Source organism: Aptenodytes patagonicus, chromosome W (assembly GCF_965638725.1).
Source record: "Aptenodytes patagonicus chromosome W, bAptPat1.pri.cur, whole genome shotgun sequence".
NCBI lineage: Eukaryota > Metazoa > Chordata > Aves > Sphenisciformes > Spheniscidae > Aptenodytes > Aptenodytes patagonicus.
The window spans coordinates 16,836,294-16,860,828 of NC_134981.1; the positions used below are offsets into that span (position 1 = coordinate 16,836,294).

Here is a 24,535-nt window from a genome sequence, read left to right on the forward strand (position 1 = left end):
CGCACACCAGAAGGGGAGAGAAGAGAAACTCAGGCAGCAGCTGAAGGGGTGGGGAAGGGGAGAGACAGCCACACAGCAAAGACTCAGTTGTGCCCGCCGCTGCCAGGTGAGGCAAGGCGGAGGAAGCCACTCCAGCTACAGCGGAGCTGGAAGGGGAACGGCGTAGAGCAGGGCAGTAGCGACGGCGGAAGCAACGCTGGTTGAGCGAGTGAAAAGGAGGCAGCGGAGGGAAGGGGGAGGCTGTTAGTGCTTGGCGCCGGTGGAGGGAGTAATTCCTACAGCTGCACTTCCGGTCGGCATTTTGTTCTGAGAGGGAGCGAGAGAGACACACACAGGATCCTTTCCTTTCCTTTCCCCTCCTCCTCCCCCTCTTCTTCTTCTCCCCCCCTACCCCCCGCTCGGTACCGACTCACTGTGCTCAGGCTGCCACCTCCCCCACCCTCCTGCACTCGCATATACGGAGGGAGCGGCGGCGGCAGCGGCCCCTTGGCAGCTGCCCCCCCCCCCCCCCCCCCGCTCTCCTGCGGCTCGGAGTGTGTCTCGGAACCGGTTCGGTTCGGCCCGGGTTGATGTTGTGAAGCAGGCTTGGGGGAAGGGATTTGTCTCGGCCGCTCACCCCCCAGCTCTACATGTTCGCTGCACTGAGGAGGAGACGGAAGAGGAGCCAGCCACCCTCCCGGCCCGGATTATTGTTGTTATATTATCTCCCCTCCTCCTTCTGCTCCGCGGCGGCGGCCTAGCAGCGGCGGCAGCTCCTCTGAGGAGGGAGGGGGCGGATTTCTCTTCCCCTCTCTCGGATTCTCGTTGGATTCAGACGCCGATTTGCTCAGGTAATCCCCCCTCCTTGTCTCCCCTTCCCCTCCCTGCTCTCTTCAGCAGCGGGCTGGGCCTCCTAGCCCAGGTGGCCCAGCGCTGCCGGGAGCAGAGGGGATTAGCTGTTATCCGGGGTAGAGGGGAATAAGTGGCAACTAGAGGGTGTTTATTTCGCAGCCCTCCTTCCTGCTCGCTCGGGTTTGGTGGAGGAGATTGGTTCCTCCCGGGCTGCCGGGAGGCCTAGGCCCGGTGGAGAGCGCAGGCCCGCCGGCCAGCGCCTTTACTCTAGCTCGGGGATTAGAAAGGCGAAGCGGCTTTTCAGTGACAGGCCTCAACCCGGAGAGGAGCAGGAGGAGGAAACAATACAATTAGCCGCAAATGTCTGCTGATCCTTTTGCCATATTTACAACTTCACCAGGGCAAGGAAGGAAGGTCCCAGCGCAGACAGCCCTCTGAAGTGGGGAAGGAGTAAGTGGAGGAATAGGGGATGAGAGACAGTGTAAATACCCAGAAACAAAAATACCAGTTCTCTTCGCTATTACCTTCTCCTTCTAACCAACTCCGTTCTGAACATTCAAAAGTTCGAATGCACATGGATTTATAATGTGCAGAGGTTTAATCTCTAAATAATATAGCGATTGATTAGTGTGTTAATCACTTAGTATATTTATAGCATAAAACTAGCGCTTGTGGGATGATTGACACAACACGGACACCTGCAGACCCAGGAAATACAGATAGACAAGCATATCATGTCAGGTACTCCACACAATCTCATTGTTCGTGTGCTGTATACATTACAGGAATATGTACTAAATTCAGACGAAACGCTATTTTTATACTCTTTACACATGACCCCTCTCCAGTTTTCTGTTTGTTAAGTGCTATGTTTATGACATTTCAGGGGCCAAGGTGAAGATGAGATCTTGCCCCAAGTACTTGAGAATCAAGAATAAATTTAATTAAGTGAAAAGTGAGGAATGCTTAAAAAGTGTCATCCTTTCTTGTCAGGCCATATCACTTTAAGATCCTGAGGTTGTTATTGGCTGTTTGTGTCCATGATGTTTGAATATGTAATTAGGTGTCATTTTAACAGGTCAAATGTGTTTTGTAAATGACGGTTGATTAAGTGTCAGGTCTTTATTTATAAATGGTGGCTAATTTACAGTAAAGTAAATCTTGGACTTACTGTGTGGTAGAGTTGAGAGTTATTAAAAATCGAGGTAGACTTAAACACCCTGTGAACTAATAAAAATACTCCTACAGAAATTACATAATTGAGGGAAATTTTAAGATACCAAGTTTCATCTTTCATATAGAAAGGAAATTTGTAAATGGCAAACGTGTATCAACATTACATAATTTGTCTATTTTTCAGTAGGTTTTTTTAGTTGTTCGGGCAGATCTGTTGTAATAATAAGTGGTTAATGTATCTAATAAAGTAACTTTCTGGTATATTGTGTTTAGAGTCTTATAAACTGTGCTATCATGTCTCTGAGTGCCCTGATACATGTTTAAAAGGGTGAAGTTAATATAGCTGTCACGTAGAAGGCGTGTTTTTAATGCTTTAAATCCGTGTAGTAGTCAGTAGTGTGTCTGTGATTTGTATTGGTCAGGGAGCAGTTTGAATTTTAAAAAGCCTGAAGATCCTGCTGAGCCCCAATCCCGGCCTCTCTCCCTCCCACTAATCTCCCATTCCTGTCTTTGTGCTGCCTAGTCCTGTTAGACACTGTTTGCAACAGGGCCTCAGGCCTATGTGCGTGGAGAGGAACCATTTACACTTCGAAAAAGCAGCTTTTTATTTTTAATCTTTGTGAATTGCAGAGGGAGCCACTAGTAGTCTCTAACTGTCCCTATCTCTGTGTGTAGCTGAATTGCTGTTTTCTTTTGGTCCGTAGTATGCATAGAGGCCGAGTGTAACTGCTTTACAGGAAAGAAAGGACTGTGCAGAAGTAGTTGTAGTTCTTGGGTAGTTTTCATCATCAGGAAGCGACATGAGCTCTAGCGTTTCTTTTGTAATCTGTTTCAAACAGCTCTCATTTTAACAAAAATGTGTTTGTTAAGCTAACAGTAGTGAACTTCTCTGACTTATTTTTCATTTAAGGAGGTTTGCTTTGAATATACCAGATAAGAGCAGGAAATGAGCTACTGTAGCTATGTAGTTCCTGTCAAGTTTATCTTGCCAGGGTTGTGTTTATGGCGCTGCTTCTTTTTTTTTTTTTTTTTTTTTTTTTTTTTTTTAAATCAGAAAGCATGCACTTTTCTGGTATGAAAAATAGGCGTATTTATAGAGGGAAGTTTAAGATGCTGCCTATTTGTAATTTGTAATGAGTTGTTTTGGTTTTGTTCTTCTGAGCCATATGTGGCTAATCCTGAATTAGTTGCATTATCACAGTTTATGTAGTTGTAAATTTCTTTATCTCAGAAAAATATATTTAGTATACAAAAATACTTAATGTGGAAATGTTTATAAGAAGACTTATTTTTGGTTTAGGTTGTATTTTTAGCACATTTAAGAGAGTGTGTGTGTGGGAAGCAGGACTGTCACTTTCATGCTCCTTTTTCCCTAGTGTTAGGAATTTATACTGGTCCACTGTTTATCACAAGAGTTAGCTGCTTAAGGAGGATGTAGTTATTTTATTCATCTTATAGAAATACAAAATTAATTATTCTCGAGGTTTTAGTTGTAACAATTATTTTAACTGAAAGAGGAAAATATTTTCTTCTTGTAACTTTTATTTTGTGCTTTTGACTACCTTGTACATTCTGAATTTGTTTCCTGTGTACAGGTTTTATTTCTTTTTTAGCCTTTTGCTATCTTTTAAAGCTGTTTTTATACTTAATTTTTTTAGTGGTATGTTTAAAAAAAATTTTTTTACATTTGAAATGTTTAAATTTTGATTTAGGAGAAACAGAACAGGATCAGAGAAGCAAAATTATACCATTAAAACCATTTGCAGATCCCTGTTTTACGTAAGAGTACATGTACCCCAGTGCAACCTCATTGCATGTTTTGGACTCTATGTACATTAATGTTCATATAACTCTTCTTGCGGAATCAAGGCAATAGATGGTTCTAACCCAAGGAAATGACTATGGTTTTTTGTTGTGTTTGTATGATGATTAAGGTAATACAGCCTTAATCCTAAATGTTTCATGTATATATTCCTCTATAATATAAATAAACTATTTTGAAGGATACTAGATGAAAAATAGTCAAAGTGTGAATTGATTTGAGCCAGGAATTGGTATAACAAATTTCCTATTGAAATTTTCTGTATGCTCAGTGGCAAGTGTGGTACTTTTATGTGTGTATTAAATTTAATATCATGACTTTAACACTTTGTAATATATTAACATTTACTTCATAACTGTTGCACAAGAAATGCAAAGTTAGTGGACAATTGCTAGTAACTAGAAAGAAAAAATATACTTCTATTCTGAATATCTAGACGTAGGAAAGAAATTAAGTCTTCAAACTCAGAAATTTATGCTTTCTAGGAATTATTCTAGAGGAGTATATAATATTCATCAATGTGTGGACATTTTGGCAGCAATTATGGGCATACTTAATTGGAAAAAATATGAGTCGTGATACTTTAGAGTTTGGTGTCTGGTAGGTGTGTGGTAGATCATCCATTGTTAGAACAGCTATTTAGTGTCACAAAATACATCACTAGAATTATTTAACACTTGAAAAAACTGTCCATTTCAATATGATACTGCTTATTTTCAATCTTGCCTTTCATATGCCTTTATTAGAAGTAGTACAGGTTAGGTTAGCTTCTGATTTTGAATCATCAATGATTCAATGAATTATCATGGTGAGTGATATGTGTGTGTTATTGCTAATAACCCTGTATAATAATGGTCCTTTTTAATAATCAAAAAAGGAAGTCCTTTTGAAATGACAATTGTTAAAGGCTTGTATTCTAAAAACCTTTAATATAATTCATCTATATTTGTGTTTTTATTTTATTAGTGTTACATGCATACTTTGTAGCTGATCCTGACCCCCAAAGTATGTGGGAGAGAAGTGCTTTATATTGACATCTGCTGCACCCCGGGAGTGAAGAGATTGTGCAGGACCTATGATTTGTGTCTCACTTCCTGTCCCTACTGTTCACTATGGAAAATCTCACTAGCAAAAGGGAGGGGAGAAAGTATTTTGGCCCAACTGTATATAGAAACTAAAAGGAATTCCAGTCAAATTGAACACGGTTGTTGATACTGTACTTGAAGGTGACTACTTGGTTCACACAAATAACTAAAAAAAAAAAAAAAAAAAAAGAACATTTTTCATGTTAAACTCGTAAGTCAGGAAAAAATTCTAGAAAAGTTTATTTTTATTGCTTTTAGTATGTGTATCAGTTGGTTCTAAGTGGTTTTCCAATCAGATCTCAAAATTCTTTATATGGGTAGATATTTTAATTTTTCAGATTATTGCTGTGGCTTGATTTGAAGCACTTTGTTTCTTGCAGGAATGTGTATGTGTAGACATGCAATGCATTTTACAGGAACAGTGTTAAAAAACGCTAGGCTGCAAAGTCAGGGACTCGGATAAGGAAACAGCAGACTAAGATTGCAGAAACAAATGTAATCCAGCCCCCTTCTCCATATGCTGGGCCTTTAACTACATTACTGTATCTTCCCCCTTACCCTCGTGGCCTCAATTCAATGCCTCATACAGTGCATGGGAAATTGTAGCTGACTGGTATACTGTTATAACCTAGTTAATATATTTGTTTTTCTTTGTCATTTAGTGCGCAGCCTACTGCCTTATTACCTGCTGTATACCATCCAAATCTTTCATGAATGCTGAAGTGTTTTCATCTATTCATTTGTAGGAATTATCTCAAAATACATATCTGCACTTCACAAACATTAGAGATTTTTTTGCACATCTGTAAAATATTATTTCCATTTTACAGATGGAAGACTGAAACTGAGTCAAATAGTGAGTTTGAAAATTGCTTATAAGTCTTGTGTAATTTGTCATGCTTGACTCTTGAGATTTTTAGAGTTACTTTACAGCACTTAGGAAGTTCATAACATTGTTTTCTTTGACTTTATTTGTGGTTGTGAGTGCCTTGCATTTCAACATATCAGGCTCGTTGTTTCTCATGGTGGATTCCGAAGAAGTATAGAATGGGTTTTCACTGATGGCCTTAAACATCTATTCAGTTTCAGCTGTCTTGATTGTGCCAAGAGCTGGACAAGAATAGATTTCCTGTCCTGAAAAATTAAAAAGAATCATCCTCCATATTGTGAAGAAACCAAAATCTCTTAAAGGTTGTCTCTGTTCTTCCTGATTAAAAACTAGATAATAACCCAAATCCCGTAAGTAATTAAATGGCTTGCCTGCAATATTGGAGACAGAGATTCAAAATATTACTCTGTTAACTTCCAGCAGGAACTAGCAACCCTGGAGAGTATCCTAAGCGTTGGTTATTGGCTGTTAGGGGTAAAACTCTGCCTCTTAAACTGATAATTGTTGCAGTTGATGTAAACTGGTTGAATGGGGAAACCTCTGCAGCCTAGTGGTCAGACCATTTCATTGCGATGTCAGTCTGTTCAGCTGCTGTATGGCTCTGTTAGGAAAGCAAGACTGTTCAGAGGTGTAGTAAACATGTTCCTAGCCAAGCATTGCTTTTGGGATGTGGGAAGTCCAGGTTCAAATGCCTGATCTGTATGAGGCAGAGTTGTTCTTGAGCTTTTCCTCCCCCATATGGCGCTTTATGTTCTAATTATATGCTCTAGGCATGACCCAGAGGCTGTGGGTATATTATGGAACAGGTAGAATTTTTATTTCTTTCTTTTGTTGTGATGGAAGTTTTTCTGTGAAAATAAGCTGCTTGGTGTTGTGAGGGTGTTTTTTTTTTTGTTTTGGGGTTTTTTCTTTTTTGGTTTTGTTTTAGAAGAGTTGTTTTTTACAAACTGGCAGTTTCCAGCAAAAGATTCCTTGGATGGGAAACTTTTTTTTAATTGACTGGATTTATTAACTACATTTTATTCAAATTCCTTAGTAAAAAAGTGTAACATCCCACAGAAGGCATCTCCTTATACTGTGTAACTCTGACTTGTTTAGTGACGTATATGTCGTGTGCCATATATGAGGCAGGGATCCTGTGAATAAAAAAACCAATATATGATCATTTAATGAATGACTATTATAATGCACAAGGGATTGAACTGTAGGTGTAAGCAACCATAATTTTGACATTTCTTAATACTTTAATGCTTGGTTTTATAGTTCTAACCTTTTTTCTCTTTTTTTTATAATGTAATTTATCAAGCTCCTTAAATGTAAACATGTCTATGATAGTGCAACCCGTCTCTCATGTTTGAGCTAACAATCTCTCCTCAGTGTTGACCAGGTACTCAGAAAGGATGAGGTTACAAATACTTTGTCTCTGAAATTTTGTTTTCAGGTCTTAGGTTTTAATAGAGACTGTCTTGTATGTTATTTTCCATTCAGATATGTTACTTCCTCTTTCTCTTCAGATATGCTTTTTGGATATTAATGATGGGGGGGAAAATTTAGAGAGCCCTCATCGGATGCTATGTACAGCAACTACCTTAGCATCTGTAGGAAAAAATAAGCTGGAACATGCTTTTTGCAGTCTAAAAGCGGGAAAATTTTGATAAGACTCTAATAAGACTGTGGTGAGAACTCATGGACAGTGCTTTGTGGAGATCTAAAATCAGTTTAACTTAGATTTCGTTTTCTGAAGGGAAAATTAAAAATCTGCCTGATGATTTGTGTTTGTTAAATTCCTAGTTCAAACTAAGGAGATATGATTGCTTTTTACTACAGTGGATGCTAGGTTTTTGTTGTGGCGTTTTTGGGGGGTTTTTTGTTTTTTTTAAATAATGGGAAATGATTTTTCTTCTACTAGCATTCTCAGTGATGATTGGTTCTTCCTGGCAGGTTCCTTAAAAACTCTTGTTGAGGCATAACCTGTAACATAGAAAAACTTCAGTGTATCCTATTAAAATTTGGCAGTTATAAGCAATTGAAACATTGCTTAACAGAGTTGCTAGTCAACTTTAAGAATGCGTGTTGCTCCTTGCTTGTTTTGTATAGGTGAGGCTGGTAGTGACTTCTCTCAGTTTCTTGACGCTTACTATTTAAAGGCACTGATTTTACTTCTGACTTTGCTAAACTTCAGTCATTTGGGCCAAAATCTTCTATGCTGGGTGACTGCCCTTTATTGACTGACTCTTTTAATAAAGCTTAAAGCCAAAATAGTTCAGTCTCCGAAGGGTCATGCTAGAGAAAAAAATGTTTAAAAAATAATTTCTGACCTTTTCTTCGAGTCATTCGAACACCCCCATTCTTTGGAAGAGGAACTTAAAATTTGAGTGAGGTGACTTTTTGCATTAGGGATGTGCGTTTTGTTGCCGTTTGAAAATCTGTCCAAAAATTGGGCAAGTTATTAGTGTCTGAAAAATTAGCTGACTTCTCTGATTGTAGGCATTAAAGTTGAAAAATTTTGTATGCGCAACAGGACTTTCCTAATAAGCATGGTTCTAAGCAGTGAGATGTGGTACAGGCTCTTAGTTTTCTGATGTCCATTCCCTGCTTATCCACAGCGCTGATTCATTTGAATGTGGAAAAGACAAGAACTGAGGTTGCAGGTGGCTGGAAGGGTAAACACATGGAGAAGAGTGGTGGACTGGAACCAGCCTTACACAGATGGGGAGGGAATGGGAGTTTGAAGGGCAGGAATGCGGAGGAGAGTAGGAGCTTGGAGTTCCTAAGGAAGTAATGACTGAACTGAGAGGAGTGGATAAAGGAACTGGTGGGGCAGATACAAGTGTCCTTAGTGAAGATACAGGAAGAGCTGTGAAACAGCCTTAGCAAGAAACTGAGACAGAAGGGTACTCTGGAATTGGGTGTACAGTCAAGGGAAGCAGTTCAGGGATGGGAATGGATGGGAAGTATGTATTGAGAGAGACCAGAGAGGGGAAGAAGAACAAATTGCCTGAGAAGCCAGGAGTACAAAATGAGGATTGGCGGGGCAAAGAAGCATTATTTCACACACAGGAATTTGTTGTTTGAATGGTCTCCACCCCCCCCCCCCCCCCCCCCCCCCCCCCCGCCAAGGAAATCACATAGTTAAAAAAAAAAAAACAAACACTCAGAAATGTGGAATTCTTCTTGTAAGAGCAAACGGTAGGGAATTCTGTAGTTCAGATTACCTGTGTAGTCTGCATTTGGCATCTTTGTGAATGCATTGTGGTAGTCTTTAAGTCTGTTGTCGCTATTTTTTCCTACAACAGGATGCCTACTTCACTGACTGTGTGGAATGAATGTAGCCTCCTTAACAGAGATTAAAAAAACCCAACAAACCCAACTTCCCCCCCCCCCCCCGCTTCCCCCCCAAATAAAAAAAAAACAGGTTATATTAATGTCTCCTAGGATTGGCTTTAGATATTGTTGATCCTGCCTTGGGGAAAGGGATAGACTCTTGAGATTGCTTCCAGTTCTGTCTTTTATGATTAAATATTTTGATTTCTCTTTAGTGTTCAATGTGTGCCTTAATCACTTCACATCATTAAACCCTGCTCCAGAGATGGAATTCTTAATTTCCTCACAGGCTTTTCTGTGACATGTATTGTAATATTGGAATGCTTCACAAATACTTATTTGTTTAATGTTTTTGAGGAGAGTATGTAATCATGCAGGTTGGGAACTGAGATGCAAAAGTTGATCTTTAAAACTTTGGAAGTCCAATTGGAGCAACTGTAGGACCTGAATTTTAAATTAACTTGACTTTTTTTGTATCATAACGTGTGTGATAATATTAGAACAGATTTTGTTAATTTTGGTTATAATATGACTAATTAGCGCTTCTTCAAATTGGGCTTTGGAGCACGCAGGAAGAAAGGAACACAGAAATATTTACCACTAGTAATAGAATCAGATTCCCAAGAGCAGCATTCTTCTGTTTCCTGCTATCTGATCTGCAGCCTCTTTCACTTAATAGTTCTCTTTCATTTGTACTCGAAGATGGAAAGTCATGTATACAACAGGTGACATTACAGTGGGGGTCTGCTACAGGCCACCTGACCAGGAAGACCGAGCGGATGAGGCCCTCTATAGCCAGATAGGAGCAGCCTCACGTTCACAAGCCCTGGCCCTCATGGGGAACTTGAACCACCCCGACATCTGTTGGAGGGACAACACGGCAGGGCATAAGCAATCCAGGAGATTCCTGGAATGCGTCAATGATAACTTCCTTCTCCAAGTGGTAGAGGAGCCAACGAGGAGAGGTGCTATGCTGGACCTTGTTCTCGCCAACAAGGAGGGGCTGGTGGGGAATGTGAAGCTCAAGGGCAGCCTGGGCTGCAGTGACCACGAAATGGTGGAGTTCAAGATCCTTAGGGCACCGAGGAGGGCACACAGCAAGCTCACTACCCTGGACTTCAGGAGAGCAGGCTTTGGCCTCTTCAGGGATCTGCTTGGTAGAATGCCATGGGACAAAGCCCTGGAGGGAAGAGGGGCCCAAGAAAGCTGGGTAATAGTCAAGGATCACCTCCTTCAAGCTCAGGAGCGATGCATCCCAACAAAGAGGAAGTCAGGCAAAAACACCAGGAGGCCTGCATGGATGAACAAGGAGCTCCTGGGCAAACTCCAACACAAAAAGGAAGCCTACAGAGGGTGGAAGCAAGGACAGGTAGCCTGGGAGGAATACAGAGAAATTGTCCGAGCAGCCAGGGATCAGGTTAGGAAAGCTAAAGCCCTGATAGAATTAAATCTGGCCAGGGACGTCAAGGGCAACAAGAAAAGATTCTATAGGTACGTCGGGGATAAAAGGAAGACGAGGGAAAATGTGGGCCCTCTCTGGAACGAAACGGGAGACCTGGTTACCCGGGATATGGAGAAGGCAGAGGTACTCAATGACTTTTTTGCCTCGGTCTTCACTGGCAAGCACTCAAGCCTCACCGCCCAAGCCGAAGAAGGCAAAGGCAGGGACTGGGAGAATGAAGAGCTGCCCACTGTGGGAGAACATCAGGTGCGAGACCATCATCTAAGGCACCTGAAGGTGTACAAGTCCATGGGACCCGATGAGATCCATCCGCGGGTCCTGAAGGAACTGGCGGATGAAGTTGCTAAGCCACTATCCATCGTATTTGAGAAGTCGTGGCAGTCCGGAGAAGTTCCCACTGACTGGAAAAGGGGAAACATTGCACCCATTTTTAAAAAGGGGAAAAAGGAAGACCCGGGGAACTACAGGCCAGTCAGTCTCACCTCTGTGCCTGGGAAGATCATGGAGCAGATCCTCCTGGAAGCTATGCTAAGGCACATGGAGGACAGGGAGGTGATTCGAGACAGCCAGCATGGCTTCACCAAGGGCAAGTCCTGCCTGACTAACCTAGTGGCCTTCTAGGATGGAGTGACTACATCAGTGGACACGGGAAGGGCTACAGATGTCGTCTGTCTGGACCTCTAAGGCCTTTGACACAGTCCCCTACAACATCCTTCTCTCTAAACTGGAGAGGTATGGATTTGATGGGTGGACTGTTTGGTGGATGAGGAATTGGTTAGATGGTCACATCCAGAGGGTAGTGGTCAACGGCTCAATGTCCAGATGGAGGTTGGTGACGAGTGGCATCCTGCAGGGGTCCGTATTGGGACCGGTACTGTTTAATATCTTCATCAATGACATGGACAGTGGGATCGAGTGCACCCTCAGCAAGTTTGCAGACGACACCAAGCTGAGTGGTGCGGTTGACATGCCTGAGGGACAGGGATGCCATCCAGAGGGACCTGGACAAGCTCAAGAAGTGGGCCCGTGTGAACCTCATGAGGTTCAACAAGGCCAAGTGCAAGGTCCTGCACCTGGGTCGGGGCAACCCCTGGTATCAGTACAGGCTGGGGGATGAAGGGATTGAGAGCAGCCCTGCCAAGAAGGACTTGGGGGTACTGGTGGAGGAAAAGCTGGACATGAGCCAGCAATGTGCGCTCGCAGCTCAGAAGGCCAACCGTATCCTGGGCTGCATCAAAAGAAGCGTGGCCAGCAGGTCGAGGGAGGTGATTCTGCCCCTCTACTCTGCTCTGGTGAGACCCCACCTGGAGCACTGTGTCCAGCTCTGGAGCCCTCAGCATAAGAAAGACATGGACCTGTTGGAGTGGGTCCAGAAGAGGGCCACAAAAATGATCAGGGGGTGTCCTGGTTTCGGCAGGGATAGAGTTAATTTCCTTTCTAGTAGCTGGTACAGTGTTTTGGATTTAGGATGAGAACAAAGTTGATAACACACCGGTGTTTTAGTTGTTGCTAGGTAATGCTTACACTAGCCAAGGACTTTTCAGCTTCCCATGCTCTACTGACTGAGAAGGCTGCAGGTGCACAAGAAGCTGGGAGGGGGCACAGCCAAACTGGCCAAAGGGACATTCCATACCATGTGACGTCATGCTCAGTACATAAACTGGGGAAAGCTGGCCGGGGGGGCCGCTGCTCGGGGACTGGCTGGGCATCGGTCAGCGGGTGGTGAGCAATTGTACTGTGCATCACTTGTTTTGTGTATTATTATTATTATTATCATTATTATCATTTTATTTCAATTATTAAACTGTTTTTATCTCAACCCACGAGTCTTCTTAATTTGTGCTCTTCCAATTCTCTCCCCCATCCCACCGGGTGGGGGGGAGTGAGCGAGCGGCTGCGTGGTGCTTAATTGCTGACTGAGATTAAACCACGACAGGGGGATGGAACACCTCTCCTATGAAGAAAGGCTGAGAGAGTTGGGGTTGTTCAGCCTAGAGAAGAGAAGGCTTTGGGGAGACCTTATTGCAGCCTATCAGTACTTAAAGGGGGCTTATAAGAAAGATGGTGGCAAACTTTTTAGCAGGGCCTGTTGTGACAGGACAAGGGGGAATGGCTTTAAACTAAAGGGGGGTAGATTTAGACTAGATATAAGGAAGAAATATTTTCCGCTGAGGGTGGTGAAACACTGGAACAGGTTGCCCAGAGAGGTGGTGGATGCCCCATCCCTGGAAACATTCAAGGTCAGGTTGGACGGGGCTCTGAGCAACCTGATCTAGTTGAAGATGTCCCTGCCCATGGCAGGGGGGTTGGACTAGATGACCTTTAAAGGTCCCTTCCAACCCAAACCATTCTATGATTTTATGATTCTAACATACCATACAGCCTTATGAATAGCCTCTACTTCATTTCCAGAGCAGATCCTTCCTGTAAGCTGAATGAAGATTAGGCTTGAGCGTGGGAGGGGAATATTACACAATTATATAATCCAAAGACTGTGTCAGAATTCTTGAGCGCAAGGGGTGTTTATTAACTTTTGATTGACTTTGCAAATGTGATCTTTCAGCCAGGGGGTGTGGGATTTCCTGGTAGAAGTCTAGAAAGCTTTGAGTTGATACACAGAAAAAGTAATGTTTGAGTATTTGTTGGTATCAACTATGTGTTGAATGTTCTGTTTTAGAGGGCTTTTTAAAAGTCAGATCTTCAACATCATTTTTAATTATATGAATTTTAACATACGGAAATGCATTTAATATATCTCCTTAAGCATTGCCTTGTAAACCAGCTGTCACAGTGCAGTAAAATTTGTAATCTTGATTTCTGCATCATAAAAAGGAATTGGAGTGAGATCAAAAAAGGACTTTGTTGTTGTGATACTGCTGTTGAACAGGTCAGCCTCTCAGTGTCAATCACGTGTTTGAAATGTGTGAGCATACAAAATGGAACTCACAACTCCTGTGGTGCTGAGTAAAGGATCCATATTGGTTAGTCAATAGAAAACATTGAAGATATTTTTACTTCCCGAAAGAGAGTTTAAATCAGTTTATTTGATAATCATATTCTCTCTTTCAGACTTTTTCCCTGTTCTAATTAATTTTCTTTGCACTGTGATGTAGTACTTCAACAAGAGGAGAAGGGAATGCTTGCTACTCCATAAAATCCTAGAGCCAATCAAGGAGTCTAATGGATAGTGACAAATGCATGTTTGAACCTCCTGCTACTGAGGAGGATGTTAGAATCTGGGTGTCTGATATCCTGAGCAAGTGCCCTTCCTCTGTCCTGCTGAGATTTTGAGTGAAGGGATGGAGGCGGTAGCTAGTATGCTGTGCAAAGTACTCAATTTTGTGTGTTAGGCATGTTCAAAGCATATGTGTATGACTGGAGTTTCTTACTCTGAGGATCTTGCCCAGGCTTAGGTGTAAAACAGATGTTGAACTGCTTAGTTCTGCAAAAATAGTGGCAGTTCTGGCATACACTGAAGCAAAGCTGTAGGTGAACTTTCCTGGTGATAATTTAGGTGACTAATGGCTTAGATAGTTGTAGGAACACACTGTGCACTCTAAGGTCACTATTATAAAAGATTACTTAGAGTTATGGCTCTGCATATTTACTCACTGTAGTAATTCCCTCTGGTTCTGTCTAGCATGATGTAAAGTTTAGTCATGTTATTTACGGAAATAGATAATTTATTTTTACCATGGAAAATATAATTAAAATATTTTAGGAATTGCAATGAAAATGGTGTAGTTTAAAACATTGTTTTGTCTGTAATTCTCTAAATATCATTACATAAACAAACCATCATAATACTGCAAGGTAAACATGCTCAGTTTTCACATCACACTGTAATCTTAGCCTGCAACCTGGAGGAAGAATGATGAAAGCTACTTATTTAATTTAGTGACATGTTAAATAATTATATTGAATTAGTAGACTTCATAATAGGAATTCTCTCTTTTTCTGTAAATGTGTTTATTCCTGACAAATCCTTTTTCTAGGCTCAAAGTAGACATATGATGTCATGGGCTTAAGCAAATTCTTAATCACATCTTGATAAATAATTAGCTAATGAAGTCTTATAAAAAGCTCTGTAGATGGACTTCTGAGGATTCAACATAACTTGTTAAGTCCTGGCAATTTGAAGTTATTGCATGCTCAGCTACAGTGAATGTTCAATTGTAGTAGCCTGTGGCAATTGCACATAACTTGATTTAATTTAACCCTGTTTCATTGCTGGCTAAGGAAGGTTGAATTAGTTTGCATTTTTCATGGGCTAAGTGTATATGCGCAATTATTGAAAGTCAGCTGATGCACAGTAATTTGAGAGTCTGGGCTAATCAACTTGCCCAAATGTGGCTGAGACTCCGTGTAACCCTATGTGAATTTTGGGAGAGAACGATATTTGTCTGAATCAAACAAAACTGTTGAAGGTCTCCTACCTGTACCTAATTACTGATACAGGTGTAAACTTGAACAAGTGTTTTGGGAAGGACAGTAAAAATGGATGAAATTGTAAAATACACTAATTTTGAAATCCTGTTAGAAGATATCATAAAGCTTGTTATAGATATATGCAGATAACTATTTCAAGCAAGAACAAAAAAACCTTATGTCTTATGATCATGAAGCTTACATGCTTATGCTATTTTGTAATGAAAACCAAAGAAAAATTAGAAGATAGATGTAGTTTAGTTTTAAAAGTGACCCTATAGAAATAGCATTAGTTATCAGACGTTAAATTTGCTGTAAAGAACTTAGAGGTTTTATTAGTAAAATGACATTTACCTTGATAGAAAGAATTCAGTTTAGTTTCATGTGCATGGTTATGACAAATATTCTGTAAATCAAGTTGTATACAGGTTCATTAGTGGAGTTGTGTGTCAGATAATGCTTTAAAATTATACTTCTGCAAATGCATTGCCTTCAGTGGGTTTACATAGGTATAATTACTTGAAACTGATATATATCAACATATTTGCTTCCTGAAATAAGTTAGAATTTCAGTTGGACTTTAAATAGGTTAGTCCCTAAATCTTAGGGTATTCAAATATAGTAAAATATTTATTCACTGAACTCAATGATTATAAATTGGTGCACACAAGACTATTTAAGAAGCATTTTTGGTTTTCTTTTAAGTAATAATTTTGTAGATTAGATTTACCCCATTAAGACCAACAGTAGCTTTAATGATTCTGTCATAGTTACTTAGCATTGTTCTTGTGGCTGATTATGACAAAACCCAAATTATTAAGCATTTTATGAATCTTTAACTCAAAGATGTTTGTATTTTTGGGGGGGTGGGGTGGGTTGTGGCCTGGAGTACTAATTGCTAAGATGTAGTGGTAGGCTCCCACTTGTTGTAATTTCTTTGGAATAACTTTCTGGATTCTGAACATAGTTTAATAAATTCAGTGCTCATGTAGCTAACTAACATACTCATCAGCGGTATGTTAATGTAGATGTTAATTAGCTTCAGATAACTTGAGAGAACTTTTTTAATCACCTGTGTAAAAGACATATATATGATTGGGTAGTAACCCAGATACTTTTCCACTGAAAAGGACAGAGTCATGTTTGAAAACTTGCCTTAAAATCTTTTAGAAATAAGAAACACCTACTTGATAGCCAGTGTCTTAGAAGATCTAGAAAAGGATGTTTGCTGTGACTAAACGCTAGGAATAATTAGCAGTGGGGGGAGCTCAAGTTCTTTGTAATACAGACCTGGAAAACAAATGTAAATGAATATTAGATAATGTGAAATAGCAGTTTAGTACTCTACAGAATACTACTGTCAGTATAAATTTGTCTCAGATATAAATATTATCATGTGTGCCAAAGCATGCAGACAGTCATGTCAAACGTGTGGACTGGGAAGACCACTTGTGGTTCTGCAAGCTCTAATTTATGGTCTCCCACGGCAACTGTTAAAGAGAGAAAAAAGGATTATGAATTGAGATGTGTCCCTGGATCATGTCCTGTGAGTTTAATGTGAAGAGTTTACCTCCTCAATAAAAAAAATAATTTAAATGGCCTGTTGTCACAAGAACAGATCTTTTCCTTGTTGCTGCTACTTAGCTGCTCTCCTCTCAGTTGTATGTTTTATCACAGAGGTTAGTGGTAAGTTAGGTATTGCACTACTGGAAAACAGGACAGGAACTCAGTAGTTTGAAAGCCTGGGTGAATAGCTAGCAAAAGATAGTATCCCTACCCATATAGGTGCCTCAGTATCAAATGAAAAAAGGAAAGACAGGGAACTGAGAACTAGCTATTCCTTATTACTACTTGAGTGTATATGTCAGTCTTGATGCAAGTTTAAGGTAGTTGAGGCCTGATCCATTTCAGCTGCTTCTGGTCTCTGTTTAAATGGCATGTGAATGAAACTAGAAGGGTATCATGCTTCTGTATTGCCAGAATATTCCTATAAAGATGTGTAGTCTCTGGGTCTCCTTTGTGCTAAAGTAATTTCCCATTTGGAAAAAGAGCAAATTGATTCTATTCCTTCTACAATAGCAAAGCTGCAGAGAACTGAGCATCTTCTCCAAAATGAGCCTGTGACTTGTGAAATAACGTTGATGTTTCACACTAGAAAGATTGACCCACCTCTCTAAAAGGTGGGTGTATATCACCTGCATCCAAAGGAAGACTGCAAAGATCAGTTTTAGTTTTCCCTCGCAGGTACTGCCCTACATATATATATATCTATATATATATATCTATATATATATATCAGTGCTGTGCTTCACATCTTACTTTGTACATACTCGTTTTCATTCATCAGTGAATGATGGTAGGCAAACAGCTATAACTGTATTTTTCTCATAACAGGATGACCTGAAATACATAACACTTATTTTAGGATATTTTTAAATGTTTAATTTTTAAGTAATTAAAAGATATAGTGATGATAATCCCATTTCAGTGGGGTTTTTATGTTTTTTTTTCAACATATGTAAAACTCTGTGACACTTCAAATATAATTTATCTGCATTTTAAAATCCATCCTCTTGCTAGAAAAAAGGGATACTTCATTGCAAATTGTTGCAGTTGAACAAATTACGGAAATAAAGTGCACAGCATGCAGTTGTGTAAATTCTATTAAAATTAAAAAATTAAGCATGATTGAGTAATCTAGTCTTCAGTTTATTTATTGATTTGATTTATCTGCATGGTCAATTGTGGCTGTTCATGTATCTGTAGCATATGGGCCACAGTTTACCTTTGCCTTAGCAACAGCCAGGACAATAGTGCTGTCTGAATTCTGTAGTAGAAAGCTTTGTATTAAAGCCTCAGAGAAATTGAGGGCTATAATTAGCCCTCTCTTCCACAGTAGTGAGTTTTAGATCCTTAAGAAAAGATGATGGTAGTCATTTGGAGTGAAGTGCCTGGAGAATGAAGTACATAGAAGATAAGCAGAACATCTGTGGGTTGGATATAGGCAGAGATAGAAGGATTCGGTGTGGATTGTCTTGGTGTGATCCTGTGAGGACTGATCTAAGTTCATGGAGCAGTTCTTGGGCCTTCTCCATCTGCCCATAACATAGCTTGGCAGTTCAGTTAGTAACTTGGAACTGTGTCCCTGGCCTAAGACATGCTTCTCTTTTATTTTAGCATATCAGTTTAGAATCTAGAGATGTATTTATAGGATGCATGTGCATTTTTATTTAATCAATAAAATGATATCTGCAACTCATACATATAAAGAAAACTCACAAATGGGAAAATGCAATTTTTGCTGTTTCAGTCATTAATTGATGACCAACTTTCTCATATTGGAAGGTGTGACTCCCATAAATCATGAAAAAATATTTGTCATATTAATGAATAGCAAAGTAGTAGCAGTGCATTTATCTTCTCTGAGACTTTACCAGTCACTTCTTTGAAGAAGTAATTTTAAGAGCACTTTTTTCTTTTACTATGTAGTTTTTTGCCATGTTTTTTTTTTTTCTTCCAACCTCATTATATCCTTGCTTTTGTAAGTGAGAGCTTGTATATGTGATATAATTTGAATATGCTTTCTGGAAAGGCCACATGAATACTTCAGTAACTGAAGTTTGAAACAGGTTTAACTAAACCAAAATAAGCCGTGCTTACACTGAGACTTAGATTTCTGCATTTCTTTGATGTTATTTTTAATATTCTAATTTAAAAAAAAAATTTTTTTCATCCTTTTTCATTAGTAAAGGCTTACTCATCTCTCCTCCTTCCCACCCTTCCCCCAATTTTGAAATTGGCTGTTTAATCACTAACTCTCATAAGGCAGTGAAGAAGCCACATCGTGAAAGACCTCGGGGGGGGCAGAAATAATTCTTGTCCTGTTTTACTGTGGAGCATTGACAGAAGAGGTTGGGTGGGTGGAGTATGAATGAGGCTGTCTTTTTCTGATTTGTGTATTATAACAGATTAGCAAATGAGAGCTTTGCAAGCGTGTGAGGTGAACAAGATGGAAAGGCCTTAGTCCCTTTCTCACCTTGCAAAATATGAACAGACGTATTTCAGCTTGGGTGAGTTGGGTAAGTTTGTGGGAGAAAACTTGATTTCTGAGAGTTTTCTGAGGAGGCATGTTTGTTAATTTGTAATAATATCATTGTTTTACAGTATTGCAGTGTCTGATTAAAAATATTTATAAATTATTTAGGTATACTGACTTTCAAAGTATGTTACTAAAATAGGTCCTGGGAAATTATTTGGTTGATTGGAAGATGTTAACAACTTATAGATTTTAGTATAATAGAACAGATAGCTCTGCATGGATCTCTGTTTCAATACACCTCTTATTTCCTTGGCTTTTGGGGAAGTATGGATTAGCATATATTAATACGTTGTCTTGTTTGCTTGCTTGTATTTAGTTTTAGCAATAATGTGAACTAGTGTGAACCTTTTCTCTGTATGGTATGTTGTATGGTTTTAATGATATTCTACTCCAAAGCAAAATAAAAACAATGTATGGCATCTCTGATCAAATTTCTAGAAAAGTTATGTCAGTAAAAATATTTAGATTGATATTTGAAAACAATATAGTGATATTTGTGGAAGAAAATAAAATCAAAGTGTGCTAGACGTTGAACTAGAATGTAACTGAAGTGTTTTGTTTTAGAAATATTTTAATGGTATAAAGCTGAAACACCTTAGTTCTGTTACTTTAAAATAAAGTCTGTTTAAATGGAAGCATTTTCTAAGTGTTGTGGTTTAACCCCAGCTGGCAACTGAGCACTGCACAGCTGCTTGCTCACTTCCCCCCCCCCCCCCCCCCCCCCCCGGTGGGATGGGGGAGAGAACTGGAAGAGCACAAGTGAGAAAATTCATGGGTTGAGATAAGAACAGTTTTAATAATTGAAATAATAATAATAGAAGAATATACAAAGCAAGTGATGCATAGTGCAATTGCTTACCACCCACTGACCGATGCCCAGCCAGTCCCTGAGCAGCAGCCCCCCTGGCCAGCTTTCCCCCAGTTTATGTACTGAGCATGACGTCACATGGTATGGAATGTCCCTTTGGCCAGTTTGGGTCAGCTGTCCTGGCTGTGCCCCCTCCCAGCTTCTTGTGCACCTGCAGCCTTCTCAGTCGGTAGAGAATGGGAAGCTGAAAAGTCCTTGACTAGTGTAAGCATTACTTAGCAACACCTAAAACATCAGTGTGTTATCAACATTATTCTCATCCTAAATCCAAAACACAGCACTGTACCAGCTACTAGGAAGGAAATTAACTCTATCCCTGCCGAAACCAGGACACTAAGCTATGTCCACTTTGACAAATGACAGTTTTCAGTGAAACTTTCTAACTTAAAAATTTCTCATTCAGTTTAATGGACAGCTATTCCGGGGTGAGGATCCACATAAATCCTTTCTCTCTAGCCATTAATGGTGAGGGAAGTGGGATTTTCACCAGTGTCTCTCCCCTGTACTTTATTTATAGGGGCCTTACATGCTGTAATGTAATCTGAATAATGTTCTTAAACTTCTGGCTATCAAATGATTTCTCTTTTGTACATGTATAAGATAGTAGCTGTTAGATCTCTTACAGATCTTGCATGTGCTTCTTGTTTTTCCTGTTATTTTCTAGATCCTATCACAGTCCACTTCAGAGAGCCTTAGACAGCTTTGATCTCATGGATTATTTTAAATTTTGCTAAATAAGCAGGTATACTAAGAAGATAGAGGAGATGGCTAGGACTTAAAGGCTCATAGGTCAAGATAAGGACAGGGAGAGATCACTCACCAAGGGCAAAACAGAGTTGACTCGAGGAAATTAACTTAATTTGTTACCAATCAAATCAGAGTAGGATAATGAGAAATAAAACCAAATCTTAAAACACCTTCCCCCCACCCCTCCCTTCTTCCTGGGCTCAACTTCACTCCCGATTTTCTCCATCTCCTCCCCCTGAGCAGAGCAGGGGGATGGGGAATGGGGGTTGTGGTCAGCTCATCACATGTTGTCTCTGCCGCTCCTTCCCCCTCAGGGGGAGGACTACTCACACTCTTCCCCTGCTCCAGTGTGGGGTCCCTCCCACAGGAGACAGTCCTCCACGAACTTCTCCAATGTTGAGTCCTTCCCATGGGCTGCAGTTCTTCACGAACTGCTCCTGCGTGGGTCCCCCACAGGGTTACAAGTCCTGCCAGCAAACCTGCTCCAGCGTGGGCTCCTCTCTCCAGAGTTTCACAGCTCCTGCCAGGAGCCTGCTCCAGTGTGGGCTCTCCACGGGGTCACAGCCTCCTTTGGGCGCATCCACCTGCTCTGGTGTGGGGTCCTCCATGGGCTGCAGGTGGATATCTGCTCCACCGTTAACCTCCAGGGGCTGCAGGGGGACAACCTGCCTCACCATGGTCTTCACCACGGGCTGCAGGGGAATCTCTGCTCCGGTGCCTGGAGCACCTCCTCCCCCTCCTTCTTCACTGATCTTGGTGTCTGCAGAGTTGTTTCTCTCATATTCTCACTCCTCTTGCTGCTGTTTGTTGCGTGGTTTGTTACACCACCACCACCCCCTTCTTAAATATGTTATCACAGAGGTTCTACCACTGTTGCTGATTGGCTCAGCTTTGGCCAGCAGTGGGACCGTCTTGGGGCCGGCTGGCATTGGCTGTCGGACATGGGGGAAGCTTCTGGCATCTTCTCACGTAGGCCACCCCTGTAGCCCCTCTGCTACCGAAATCTTGCCATGCAAACCCAATACACATGCTACAAACAGCAATGCAGAAAATATAAACAACTGCAGGTATTAATCTTTCTTTTAATAAGTTACTTAACAGGCAGGTCCTTTAAGTAATCAAGTTTTGCTCTGTTATGTTCATAACTTATATTTTTAAGTATTTGGTACAGTCTTTTTTTCTTACGTGACCTATGTTAAATGAATGTAAGAAGGTGAGAATTTTGCATTCTATAAATTTATTGTTGTAGCTATCTCCATGCTTGTCAGTCTTGTGCTGAAGTGCTTTTGCTATTTAGTATGTGAGCCTATTTTGAGTGGTGACTGCTAGTGATGTTTAATTACATGGTAATTTTTAGTTTAGTGGTGTGGACAGGCTGCTATCTTTCAGGTTAGGGTATGATCACTCAATTCGGATTGCTCTGTCACTTGTTAAATAGCTAAGTGATCCCACTTTTAGGTGGAGTGGTAAACCTAGGAATAAATTATTTACTTGGAGTAGGTTTTTCTTACCTCTGACACTAGCGTGGCTTACAGCTTTGACAATTTTAGATAAAGAATATGAGGAAAATTCTGTTAAGAAAAAAAAAGTACACATGTGAACAGACAACCAACCCCAAACCTTGATACATTAAATTTTCTTTTATGAATGTATTATATTAATTCTTTGGCATATTTCCCTGGCTTTTCCTGTCATTGTTATGTTTATATTTGCTTGCTTTTTTTTTTTCCCTCTTTTACTATCCTGATTGAGGTGGTGATGTCATTTCTTCTAAGGCTTCCCCTTATTGGCTCGGGAGAACCTTGCTTTAAGAATTGTTTCCAGTATTTTGCTGTTACTGAATGCACTTTGAATGTACTTTGAATTTTTAATACCATGACATTTTCATGTGCAATATTTTTCTCTACTATTTCTTCTTTCCTGAACAGTAAGAATCGGAGAAGGTTTTTTTCATACTTTAATATTAATAACTTTCAGATTGCATATGTTGTGTTCAAAATTATCCCTTTGTAATCGGGGGTAAGAAAAGCAACAAAACCAAACCATATCAGAAGTTAAGGAATTTGAAAATGCTTGTTCTTGGTAAATTTGATCATATGTTTAATTTTGTGATGGTAATTTCCAAAAAGATGGAGAGGAGAGAGAGGTTTAAGGATGCTGTCACTGTACGAGCCTTATTCCTTGTTCGCAGAATTCAAGCATGAGAATTTTTTGCTAAAAGCTGGAAAGAACTACCTGCAGTTTAATGGACAAGTGCCTCTCCCTGTCCACCACATCTTATATTGATCAAGCATCTTTGCCTACTGCTTTCTAAAACCCAGACAACTTTCTGCCCCTTGACAGGCCAGTAAACAAGTCTGCAAGACCCATAAATATTTCTGAGAAATACTGCTACTCAAGCCCGGGCCTCTTCATAAAAGTGCTACTTATTTTCTAGTATTTACTAGTGCTGTTATTCATGAATCATAAATCATCTTGGGTCATTAAGCTTTTTGAAGGGGATTACCTGACAGTGTTGGAGGCATTGCCAAAGTATTCCTGAAATTTCACGCAGAAGCTGTTACTGCTTTGAAGGCATGTATGCATAATTTGGAGTTGGAGGTCAGGCTGTCCACTGAATAGAATTCAAGTTAGAGAAGAGCTTACTCTTAATATCTGAAATAGGAACCTGAACAAAATGAGCCATTTTCAGTGGACAGTGGCGATTAAATTTGAAGTATGCTATATATTCATGAGTGCTGTCTACACAATGTTACATAATGGGTTAACTATCTACATATATACAGATGTTTTAGAGGTCAGCTGTGAGTTGTTTTCAGTCAGTCTGTTCAGTAGACTAAAACTTCCAATGAACTGCTATGGGTTTGTTGGCAAGTGAAACATCAGCTGGAGTTTGAGTTTGTTAGTTTGGTTCTCCAGAGACCACCATGGGTAATTCTTGTACAGTATAAAAATAGAAATAGTAGTAACTTGGTTAAGTCCTAGATGTTTTTTCTCTACAGTAGTACCAGTGAAAATGGCCCGAGCTTGCCAGTGTTATGCTGCTGTATTGCAGAAGGTGTAAGGTAAGGTTTCGTGGATTCTGCAGAACAGCATGTTAGAAATTCTTCGGTGACCTAAGTCAATTTGAATAGTGGATATTAGTGATTGTATGTCTTTATTTTGATGTGGATATAGTATATGGTGTTATTTTAAATCCAGCTTATTTTACATTGTTCTTGCACGTTATTTTTGACATACTGATGCTTGTCATTATATAATTATCCTGCTAGAGGTACAGGTAACCCTATGATTGGGCTAGAATAGTTGAAGGCTTTTGTCTGGTGTGTGGGACCAGTAGGGTATTTAACATTGGACTGAACATTTGGATGTGAGTGTTTGAAGTGACCAATTTCCCCGTGTAGACCAACTCTTGATAAGATGGTAGCAACAGGTGAAACAAAAAAAAAATCTACTTTAGATCACCAGATAGTCTCTATAGTAGTACTTGGAGATGACAGGCCTTTCATTAGAGAGTTATTTTCATCATTGATGATCAAGTTCCCATGACCTTTCTCTGTCCTTTTTTTTTCTTCTTTTTTTTTTCTTTGTAGCTTTTTGCCCATATATATTTAGGGTCAGGTACCCATCTCAAGTTTAAATTATTACCGTATAATATTTAAGAATTTGGAAATATTGGCAGACTGGACAGAAGAATTCAGCACATCTGTGCTCTCAAAGATTACATCACTTTCTCAACACTGTTTCTACTAATACTTATATTGAGTACACTACAGTGTTCCTCTCCTGTCCTGAGGGAGCAAA

The 24,535-nt window shown here is 40.1% G+C and overlaps 1 protein-coding gene across 2 annotated transcripts in view; it reads left to right on the forward strand.

The window, feature by feature from the left end:
* The first annotated feature begins 580 nt into the window (after positions 1-580).
* The window catches only part of LOC143172283 (nipped-B-like protein), a 173,447-nt gene continuing 149,492 nt past the window's right edge, over positions 581-24,535 (forward strand). Inside the window, exon 1 of one of the 2 annotated variants that reach the window (XM_076361527.1) lies at positions 581-830. The gene's annotated coding sequence lies outside the window, so the exon portion shown is untranslated. The remainder of the gene's footprint in view (positions 831-24,535) is intronic. The other variant, XM_076361526.1, reaches the window with a different exon arrangement.